We start from the raw sequence: 11761 nt of genomic DNA on the forward strand, positions 1-11761 counted from the left end.
TCGCTATAGCCATAGTCACTTCTACTTTGGCTGTAGCCAGTGTCGCTGCTGCTGCTCCCATTACCTGTCCAAAATGCAACAATGACCGTTAACAATCGATGTGAGACAAAGCCAAATGTAGAGGAATAAGAAGAGGCAGAACGTACCGGAATTATCATCGACAGCGTAGCGCATGCGACACATAGTCGTGTTGAACACCTTCACGATGAGCATGGTGGCGTCGTCGTCGTACCTGAAGAGAAGGAAGTACCCCAGCCGCAGGTCGTAGGCACGGTAGAACTTCTCCCACCCACGAGACAAGTACATGTGCCCTTCTTGATCACCAACTCCACATCCCACTGCCTGCGAAACCCGCTGCCGACCTGTCGTAGCTTCACATTATTTGGCGGATCTTCACCCATCAGCATGTTCATAAAACTGTCAGGCAGCCTCTACAGTTTGGGACAATGAGTGATGTAGCAAACAACAGATATCATAATGAGATGGGTGAAGGGGAGATCTCTCGTTTTATATAACTGGGTCATGGATGATACTGAAGTCTCAAGTGTGATAGTGAAGAACTCGAAAGCATCCAACTCGTACTGTGGTGTCGCAGATCGGCGGTGGCTGCTTCCCGCCATCTCTGATAAGCAGCAGAAGAGACCAATTAGTACCCTTACAACAGATCATAAAACATGCATGATAACAGGCATTAGTTTATGCATTTTTATTCTATGCATCATGCCAGGAAATTATAGTCTATGCATTTTTTTAATCTCTGGATCATGATCACTACTAGTCATTGATAATTTATTTTCTACTATACATTCAACATAGAACAATTCAAGACGAAGTTTAGTACAGAGCAGAATGAGATATGTGAAATAAGTTCAGAATATACATTTTGTAGGTAGATGACAGAAAACAGTGAAATCACACTAGTTTGCTTCTTACACGGACATCTAGGCAAACCATTTGAGTACTGAAACAAAATAACAATAAAGATAGAAGCATATATGAATTTCATCACAACTAATTAACCATTTACATATTCTGATCTCGTTGTAGGATTCTGACTCTTCAGGGAAAATGGTTATGACTGGTAGGCGCTCATTTTGTGCTTCCAACTTGCTCGCCCCAGCCCGACTAGATTCTAGAACAAAGCTTAAGAAGCAAATAATGGATTGATCCACTCAATTTCAATCAGAAATCAGCAGCAGCTGGATTGATCCTCTGTAGTCTCTACTCAACCTCCAGACGGCCTGATTCTCTCAGAATTAGTACAGAGCTGCAAAAATATGCACACTAGCATGCAGCTTGCTCACCAGTAATTTCCTAACCAGTCTTAAGCAGAAAATACAACAAATTCTACAGCTTTAGATTCTAGTCAGTGGCTACAAGTGCAAGGGAACTAGACTAATGGCTACTGTACTTGGGAGAGGTCCTAATATAGCAAACATCTGCTGCTTTCATTTTTAGAAACTGCACTACCCTTCCATTTCTTCAAATTTGGATGGTCCATGGAAACAATTGGCGCGGTGAAGGCAAGCTGCTAATTTCGTCTCACAATTGGCGCGGACGCGGTGACGAACCCTAGCAGCTTGCCAATTTCTTCTCACAACTAATTGGCGCGGTCGCGGTGCTGTGAGCGCGCCTGGGCGGGGCCAGGGCGCGGCCCGAGTGTAGTGGAGGCGCCGTGGTGCTGCGGTGAGCGCGCCTGGGCGGGGCCAGGGCGCGACCAGGGGCCGTGGGGAGCACGGCCACGGGGGGCGACGAAATCGAAGGGGGGAGGGGAATCGGTGTAGCTCACCGAGAGGAAGACGATGGCGAGCTCGTGCAGGGTCGGGGTTGACGAGGTGACGCGGATCGACGGTGAGGCCGCGGTGGTCGGAGGTGGAAGAAGACCTTGATCCGCACGATGCAGAGTCGTCAAGCTTGAACGGCTGGCCGCGGGGGTCGTCGGAGCGGGCGCGGGGGAGCCGGAGCGGGTGTGGAGCGGGCGCGGGGGTCGTTGGAGCGGGCCGGGGGTCGTCGGAGCGGGTGTGGCCGTCGGGGAAGGGAAGGGGGATCTGGCGAGGGAGAGGGAAGGGGGGATCAGGCGAAGGGGTATCCAGCTATAGCAATGGCGCACCACCCCGTGGTGCGCCTTTAGTAACTTTTTTTGATAGCAATGGCGCACCCCACTCCGGTGCGCCATTAGTAAAAAAAAATTCATTATTTCTTGTTGCATCTAATAATTTGTTTTTTTATCAAATTTGTTATTTTCATGAGGACTAGAACAGAAGATATCATCAAATATCATCAAATTTTTTTAAAAAAAATATCATCAAATTTGTTTTTTTATTTTTAATTGAAAATATCATCAAAATTGTTATTTGAAGATATCATCAAATTTCTTATTTGAAAATATCATCAAATTTGTTATTTAAAAATATCTTCAAAAAGTGGGGGAGGGTGCGGGTGTCGGCGGCGGCGGTGGAGCGGGCCGGGGGAGGGTGCGAGGTGTCGGCGGCGACGGTGGAGCAGGGGAGGGTGCGGGGGGTCGTCGGTGGCGGTGGAGCGGGGGGAGGGTGGGGGGGTGCTCGGCGGCGAGGGGGATCTGCCGAGGGGGATAGCTATCGAGAGGGAGGGGGATCGAGATCGAGTGCCATTAGTAGTTTTGCAAAGAAAGAATAAAAAAATACAGTAATGGTGCACTGTCTGGCTGGTGCGCCATTACTAGTTAGAACTAGTAATGGCGCACTTCTACCTGATGCGCCATTAGTATGTATGGAAAAATGGAAAAAAAATTAATACTTGCGGCGCACCCTGTTTCTGGTGCTCCATTAGTGTCTTACACACTAATGGCGCATCACCAACTAGTGCGCCATTAGTATATAGTAGCAGCGCACTACTTACATGGTGCGCCATTAGTATCAATCCAATCTATAGCCCTTTTCCTAGTAGTCTCTCTCTCTCTCTCCCTCTGTGTGTGTGGGGGGGATCTTTCTAGTCCGCATTCATATATACACCATCTATAGGTCTCTCTCACACACTATGTATGATACTCTAGCTAGTCCAAGCTAGATATCTTGGGTGTACTCATCATACGCACACAAATTCCTTGGCTCTTTGCCCGTAACTCTCTCATGCACCACTATGTCGTCTCGGAGCTCTTCCCCCCCCTCTATCAAACTCTCCATCCACCTGGGTCATACATACACATGCATATCTCACTCGCACTCGATAGGCCCATCTAGAACTCTATCTCCCTCCATCTTCTCTCTCCATCTCACACGCGCACATACACACACAATCTCATGCCCAGCTAGCCAAGTATGATGGTCTCTCACTCAATTGTAGGCACACGCAGTCCCCCGTATATGTATATGACTAGCTAATCTTAGCCTCCATCACAAACATGTGCATGGTCTATCTCTATTTCTCTCGGGGCATCTTTCTATCACGCACGCACTCCCTCGATCTCCCACCCATATAGTCCCCTCACGATCTCGAGGGGATCTCTCTATCACAAACACACCCTCTCTCTCCCTCCCTATGCGTCCATGCCATCCATGTGTCCCTCTTGACATTTTTTCCTTGTTGGCCAGACCTCTATTGGACATGTGCTACAAGGGTGTCTCTCTCCGTTGCAAACAATCACACATTAGCTATCTTCGTGTATCTCCTCGCCTCGCTTTTCCATCTCAGAGATGCATGCGTGATATGTTCGCATAAGAAACGAAAAACACACACTCTCTCTAATTTATCGTTTGTTGTCACTTTCTCTTTCACACACATACTCTTTTTGCACACTTACTCATTCTCCTTCACACGCACTTGATCTGTCTCGACTCAGGCACTCACCTTCGTCCATAGCACATAGATTTATTGAAAATTCAAACATCACAAAGTTTGACCATGTACGTGGAGAAAAAGAATTACATCTAGTACGGAAAACATATACCATTAGATTCACCATGAGATGTAGTTTTGTATGATGTATCTTTGGTATTGTAGATATAAATAACATTTCCGTAAACCTGATCAAAGGTTCCAAAGTTTGACTTCTAAAAAATTTACATGCACTGCATTATTGAGCAGATGGAATATCTCTTTCCCCCTCTCAGCTATCTGACGCACCACTCAGCCTTATCGGGGCTCCTCAATCTCTCTCAAACTTTATTGGTCAGTTTGGTTCGTGACCTGACCCTCATGCCTTGATGGTCGGTACTGCCTGGTGTGGACGTGAGATGTAAAATATTTCTGCCTAGCCAGGCTTGTGTGGTGCTAAAGTGTTTCGTTCATGCCTGGGCCAGGCAAAGCATCAACGTCCCATCAATCAATCCATGCATCAATTATTTAATGCTAATATCCATCCATGTTGCTCTTAGCCTCATGGCCGCACGACCAAGCATGGCCAGGCATTCAAAATCGGTCGCTTGGGCCAGGCTACTTGCAGTGTCTGGAGTTCAGCCAGGCTAATTAAAGTGCAAGGGAACCCAGCCCAGGTGGGCTTTCTTTTTCACAGGGTAGCAACCAAACAAGCGTGCATGGAATCCAGCCACAACCCCAGGCCACGCAAAAGATGCTCACGACGCAAGTCAAACGGGCCTTATATCTCCCTGGTTCACGCATACACATGTCTCGCTCGCGCTATACATATAGACCCATCCAACACTCTCCGCCCTTGTTCTCTCTCCATGTGACACGCACCCCCCTAAGTACCATAATCCCTCACTCCATCATAGGCTCTGCTTGGATCCATGGGTTAGAGTTAGTTTGGGTTAGTTTGGAGTCAACTAACCCAAAAAGATCCAAACAGGAGGGTAAGTGTAGGTTAGATGCATCTAACCCTTCCAAAAAAACTAACCCATCCAAGAGGTGCTTATTTGGGTTAGTTCTTCTCGGGACCACTAATAAACACTTTTTTCTCTCGCTCTCCCCGCAGCAGATCCCTCCCCACTTCCTCGAAGCTTCTCGTCCTCTCCCTCCCTCCCTCTCGCACCGCCCGTGAAGGTGCCTCGCCATATCCGCGCTCCATCTAACCCTGCCATCCAAACACCTCTTTACTTAGAGTTAGTTCATGGTTAGAATCTAACTCTAACCTCTAACTGAGTTAGAGTATCCAAACAGGGCCATAGGCGCAAGCACTCCCCCCCCCCCTCCTAAGTATGATTATCTCTTACTAGCCATCAGGAACACACGTATTGTCTCCTTCCATCCATACGTCTATCTCGATATCTCTCGGGGCATCTTCTATCGCTCACACACCTTGTCACTCGATCTCCCACCCATGTAGTCACATCACAATCTCCAGGGGATCTCTCTATGACAAACATACACTCTCTCCCCCCATGTCTGCATTTTCTCCGTACGTCTCTCTCGACCTCTCTCCCTTGTTTGTCAGACCCCTCTTGGCCACGTGCTAGGGGTCTTCCTCTCTCGGTTCCAAACAACCACACACTATCTCCTCACCTTGCCTCCGTTGTCGAAGATGCATGTGTGCTATGTTTGCATAAGACACGCACGCTTTTTCTCCACTTTTATCGTGTGTTGTCCATGTCTCTTTCACACATGCACACACACTTTTTTCACTCTCTCTCTCTCTCTCTCTCTCTCTCTCGTCGGGGACTCTGTCACGTCCATAAGCATATGGATGTTTTGAAAAGTCAAACCTCAGAAAAGTTTGACTAAGTATATGTGGAGAAAAACATTTACATCTGGAACAATCATTAGATTCATCACAACATGTACTTACTTCATACTATCATTTATCTTTGGTATTGCCGATATAAGTAATTTCTTTATAAACTTGGTCAAAGTTTCAAAAGTTTGACTTTAAAAAAATGTTGTAACTACATTATCAAACGGAGGGAGTAGCTCTTTCTCTCTCTCTGCTATCTCTCATGGACCTCCCCTCTCACTCGAACTCTCTATACCGACGGATTATACGCTCACTGTGTCAGCGTATAGCTCTGTATATTGTTTAGTTGACTGGTCAACCAATCCACATGCTGCGTTGTCAGCCTGTGTTCTGTATCTTGGTGCGCTGGCCCATGTGGTAGTGGGTGAAAATAAGTAAACTAGAGGCCCATCTGACATGCGGTGAAGGAAACAAAGTTGAAACCACTCGGGGTAGCACCCCGCACACTAGTAAATTGAGGGCACATTGAGGACAAACTTCTTGCGCGCGAAGGACGCACTCGCGCACAATTCACCACTACGCGGCGGCATGCACAGAAGGACGCACTCGCGCACACCCAGCACACAACACACACCAGCATACGTGTACTCCGGCGTCGCCGCCGGTTGAGATGGACGGCGAGGCAGCCAACAAGCGGAGGCCGCTCGAGCCAAAACCGCATCCGGCGAGCCTGGACTTCATCAGCAGCCTCCCCGACGACATGCTGCTTGTCATCATCGGCCTCCTCCCCACCAAATCTGCCATGCGGACCGCCCTGCTCTCCCTGTGGTGGCGCCCCCTCTGGCGCTGCATCCCCCTCAACCTCACCGTTGATAGTTGCCTCTGCGACGGGGATTGCAAACGCATGGCTGCAGTCTCCAAGATCCTTTCGTCGCACCCTGGGCCAGCCAGACGCCTTGACATCCGCATGTTCAGTACCAACTGCAAGGTCCAACCCAAGTTCGACGAGTGGTTCTTATCCCCCGCCCTAGATCAGCTCGAGGAGCTCAGCTTTGAAGCTGGACGATGTCACTCTCTGCCGCCGTCCGCGCTCTGCCTCACGCCAACGCTGCGTCGCGCCAGCTTCCGCTCCTGCTATCTTCCCCAGATTAATGCCGCGCCCGCCCTTCTTCTCCCTCAACTCAAGCAGCTCGACCTCTTCGACATTGCCATTTCGAAGAAAGCTATGGAGCACCTGCTCCGCAGCTATACAGCGCTCGAGTACCTTCGTCTTGAGCAGATCCAGGGGTTCATTAGCCTCCACATCGCCTCGACGAATCTCTGATGGATTTATGTGTCTTGCTCGCCCCGCAACAAGACATCAATTGGGAAGAGATCACTCCAGTTGTTCCACGTTATGGTCATTGAGAATCAGGGCCATTGACGCGCCAAAATTGACAGTGTTGGTGTACTCGTCTGCCAAATTCTCCGAACTCTTTATTGGATCCGTAATCGTTCAGGTACAGTACTCATCTTCTTCTCAGTCTTCTTGAAATTCACATTTTTAAATTTCTTCTTGATGTATTTACGACTATCTTCCAGAAAATGATTCCCACAAGCTTGACCTAGTCCATGCGCATAGTGAAGGTCTTAGCACTAAAATCGATCGGCCCCAATCTGGATCAAGTTGTTGGATTCCTTACATGCTTTCCATGCACGGAGAAGCTACTCATTGAGGTGAAACTTCTTTCCTATTAGTAAACGGTAATCACAACGTAGCTCAATTTTTCGTAATTTTCCCAAATTACGATGACAAGTGTAGTGTTCAAAACTACATCTACGCACTGCACCGAAAGAAATGTTTTTAGTATTTTTTCTCACGTGATCACCTGCATCATTTTATGTTGTACCACTATAGTAGCCTAGGCTAGTCATAGTGGAAAGTAACTTAGACTACTTCAGTAACTCTATGGTTACCCTAAGGGCAAGTACTACCTCCGTCCTGGTTTACTCTTCCAATTTTGTAGTATCAAAATTTGACCATAGATTTAACTAACAAAATGTTAATGCATGTCACTAAGAACTATATCATTGGATTCATATTTGAACATAATTTCAAATGGTGTAATTTTTAGTGACATGCATTGGCATTTTCTTAGGTAAATCTATGGTCAAAATTTTATACTAAATACGAGCTAGTATTCCCTCCGTCCCAAAATTCTTGTCTTACATTTGTTTAGATACGGATGTATCTAACACTAAAATGTAACTAGATACATCCGTATTTAGACAAATTTAAGACAAGAATTTTGGGATGGAGGGAGTACAAAAGTGGGCTATGTAGGCCAAAACATGTGCCAAATTCACTTGTGATGCATTTGGCATTGATGCCCCTCCATTGCTCACCTGGTGCCCCAATCTGGAGCACCTACTTTGCTCCGGTACAAAATTAACTCACACAATGAAAAAACACTGCGTGGGAGAGAGAGAGGACTGAGGCAATAAAAAAACACTTGTTCGAGAGAGTGAGAGGCTGGTGTAGTTGGTTTGATTGATTTGTTTGTACATGTGGGTATGTGTGCACAGCAGTGCCAACTCTCTCACATCATGAGAGCGGTCCCAAAATCTTTTGATTTGACATCGATGCGTATTATGTGGCATACTTTTGCGAAATATGGCATCGGCCACATAGTGGAAGGCAACAAATGCCCAAGCTCTTCACGTGCTCCTAGTTAAATGAGAGGACACAGAAACAGAGAGAGAGAGAGAGAGAGAGAGAGAGAGAGTGAAAAAATATTACTAGCCAGCCAACCCTATCGTATGAGCGAATGATATTGGTACCTCTTGATGACACGGCAATCTTATGCAGCCAGCTGCTCTAATATGTTCTCTTCTTTTGCAGATAAAAAAAGACCCGAAAGTGAAAAATGTGTTGCACTATAACAATCTCATCGAATGCCTTAATCTCCATCTTACAGAAATTGATTTGATCGACTACCGAGGCAGCACATCTGAGATTAAATTGGCCAGGTTCTTTGTTCTGGAGGCAAGTGTGCTCAAGGTAATGAGATTTGGCGTTCTCTGGCGCAACAATGAATGGCGTGCTGATCACCGCAAGCGTCTAAGCCTAAATGACAAAGTCTCCGCAGAAGCTGAATTTGTTTTTGAAACATCAAGTGGCCAGAGACTCGAAAACTTATTTGCCCATTAATGACTTGTCAGGGCGGTGGATTTTAGTTTGTATGATAACGCTGCATCCACCTAAAGTAACGAAAGTTCTTACGTGAACTTCCTAGTAATTCCCTCTTCCTAGGTGCAGCATTACTCCTAACATTTGTAATATCAGTTTGAAACTTGTAATATTGCCGTGTCCTATTCCTGCGTTTTTAAAATCATGCAAATCAAACAGGTCATGAGTTGGTGATGATGTTGTGCCTCCCATCTTTCACCAGTAGCCGTCGGATCTAGATCTGACGCATACAAACCAAGTTTCTCAATTTTTGCAAAAAGATGCCCGCACTTGTTCCCTATTTACAAACAACTCCTTGTCTCTCACAATCAACCTTATCTCCTCCCCACCACATCTAGAAGGCCGTGGAAAAATCTGGCACAATGGCCGCTGCCAGAGCAGTCCACCCCCAATCTTGGTGTTCCGTGCAATGCACGGGCATCTACGCATGGGAAATTATGTCGAACAGGGCTAGTTGTAAGCAGGCTAGCTCTACAGCCATGATGATAGTGACTGCAGACGGTGAGGCTGACTATGGTATGCCGAACACGGCGCCTATACTCAGGTGTCATCTCTGGCGTAGGGTCACTACTAGAAAAACCGCTACTAATGGCGCACCTAATTTGTCCATTAATGGCGCATCACTGGTGCGCCATTACTAGCACGCCATTAGTAATTTTTACTAATGGCGCACCACTGGTGCACCATTAGTATAGGCCACGGTGCGCCATTAGTATGCCTCCCAGGGCCATGTATACCCAGGTGCTTTGGCATACTAATGGCGCACGACGAAGGGATGCGCCATTAGTAACCGAGGCATACTAATGGCGCACTGTCCAGTGATGCGCCATTTGTATGCTTTGTCATACTAATGGCGCACTGTCATGTGATGTGCCATTAGTATGAATATTAGGGTTTTTTTGTTTTTTTTCTGTTTTTTGCACAGGTTACAAAATGTATAATTTGACAAAATATAGACAGCACACATCAATAGCAGATTCATGAAATACAATAGAAGATTAGTCTTTGAATACAATTCATCATATTAGTCTCCGAATACAATTCATCATATTAGTCTCCGAATTGAAAAGACCGAACAAAGATAGAACATTATATTACAAGTCCCGAGACCGCGAGTAGCGAGTTTGTCTTCACATTACAAGTCGATATCGATCATCTAAACTACCATCACATAGAAGAGAGTTGCGGTCATCACGATGAGCATCATCATGATGAAACTCGTCTTCATCCGGTTCCTCCAATGCTCCCTCCCCTCTCCCGCTAGATAGCGGGCGTATCTAGATTCGGCCTCGGCCCTAGTGGTGTACCCTTTGTAACTGTTACCGCTGAATCGGTGAACCTGTCTCCGACACTCCTCCCAGTCATCGTAGACTCCGGGAACCTTACCCTTGTACACGACATACGTCGGCATCGCTATACAATCTGAACTTTTTTTTGTCATCTATGTGCTCATTTAACTTTGATCCAAATAGTATCAAAGTTCTTAGAAACAAGCAGCTCTGCTAACAAAGAACAGTAAAAATGGGGCTTGCCTTAAGATGGGAAGTAAAGTTGCAAACTGAATATATAGCTGCTAGGACCCAGTTTATCTTTCATGCACTCTGCTTCAACACAAATGTGCTCTGCTTCAACACATTGGAAACTGAGTTCTGACTGCTACAAATTCAGTTTTCAGATACCAGCAATCAGGAGCCTACATGGTACCATTTTGTTATCCTAGCAAGAACAGCATGAGCCAAACAAGTAAATGGAAAACATGTTTCCTCAACAAGCAAAAAGGGAAAATGCAATTTATGGCACATAGATGTTGATCCACTGACATTCATAAATTTTAGAAGAGAAAACAGCAGGCATTGCGCATGCAGTATTTACTGCTAACCAGGGAGAAGAGGTTCTTATTTTCACTCCCAACAACAAGCAGGAAAACGTCTACATCGATGCACTCAGACGAAGAAAGTGCAGCATACATATAGTTCATAACAGAGTGCACTGTGTGCAGAAACAGGAAGCGTACTATCAATCATCCACATATTTTTCGACAAAGATCAATCATCTATATAGTAAGGGATAGCTAAATTCGCACTTTACTAAACAAACTATCCCTCAAGTTATGCTATGAAAACATATTCAGTTTTTGAGACACCAACAATTAAGAACCTACAGACAAGTATTAAGAGAGCAGCTACACTAGGATTAAAGAAATTAACTCCTAACTACTACCCAGTTCAGCGTTGAGACTCCACCAATTAAGGTCCTACATAGTAATAGACCATCTAAAATAGCATTCCACTACTACCCACTACAAGCAGTATGTGCTAAACTAGCATGTCACTACTACAGACTAGATTGGAAACTGGGTCCTAGCAGCTACATATTCAGTTTGCAACATAACCAATCAAGACCCTATAAGGTGCCACTTGTTCATCCTACCAAGAACAGCAGCATCCAGAAAAGCCCCATATTTCATGCACTGTGCTTCTACACAAATGTGCTCTGCTCCTAGCTAGTTTCAGTTCAGATCTGATTACTCTTTGCTCTTATCCTGGTTTAGATCTTGTGGTAATTAAATAAATGTCCGTATATGCAATTGCAGACCAAAAAAAAACTACAATTAACAGCCCCTGTTTTATTGCAAGTAAATTTGCTATCTTATACTCCCTCCTCTCTGGATTAGAGATCCTGCGTGTAAATCTAGGTTGTCTGTTTTACCAACATAACAATACATATCACAAAAGTTATACCGTTAGTAGAAAGTACAATAAATCTTCAGCAAGAACCAGTAAGGTCCATATAGGGCTCTGGCTCCAACTATATCATGTTTTATTTAAACACAGTATGTTTCAATTCCTCCTCTATACAAATCTTGAGCAAGGACCAGCATATAGTATATGTCAACGATTCCGCAAGCAAGAACACGAGGCTTACTT

The sequence above is a fragment of the Triticum aestivum genome, chromosome 4B (assembly GCF_018294505.1).
Source record: "Triticum aestivum cultivar Chinese Spring chromosome 4B, IWGSC CS RefSeq v2.1, whole genome shotgun sequence".
Taxonomy (NCBI): Eukaryota; Viridiplantae; Streptophyta; class Magnoliopsida; order Poales; family Poaceae; genus Triticum; species Triticum aestivum.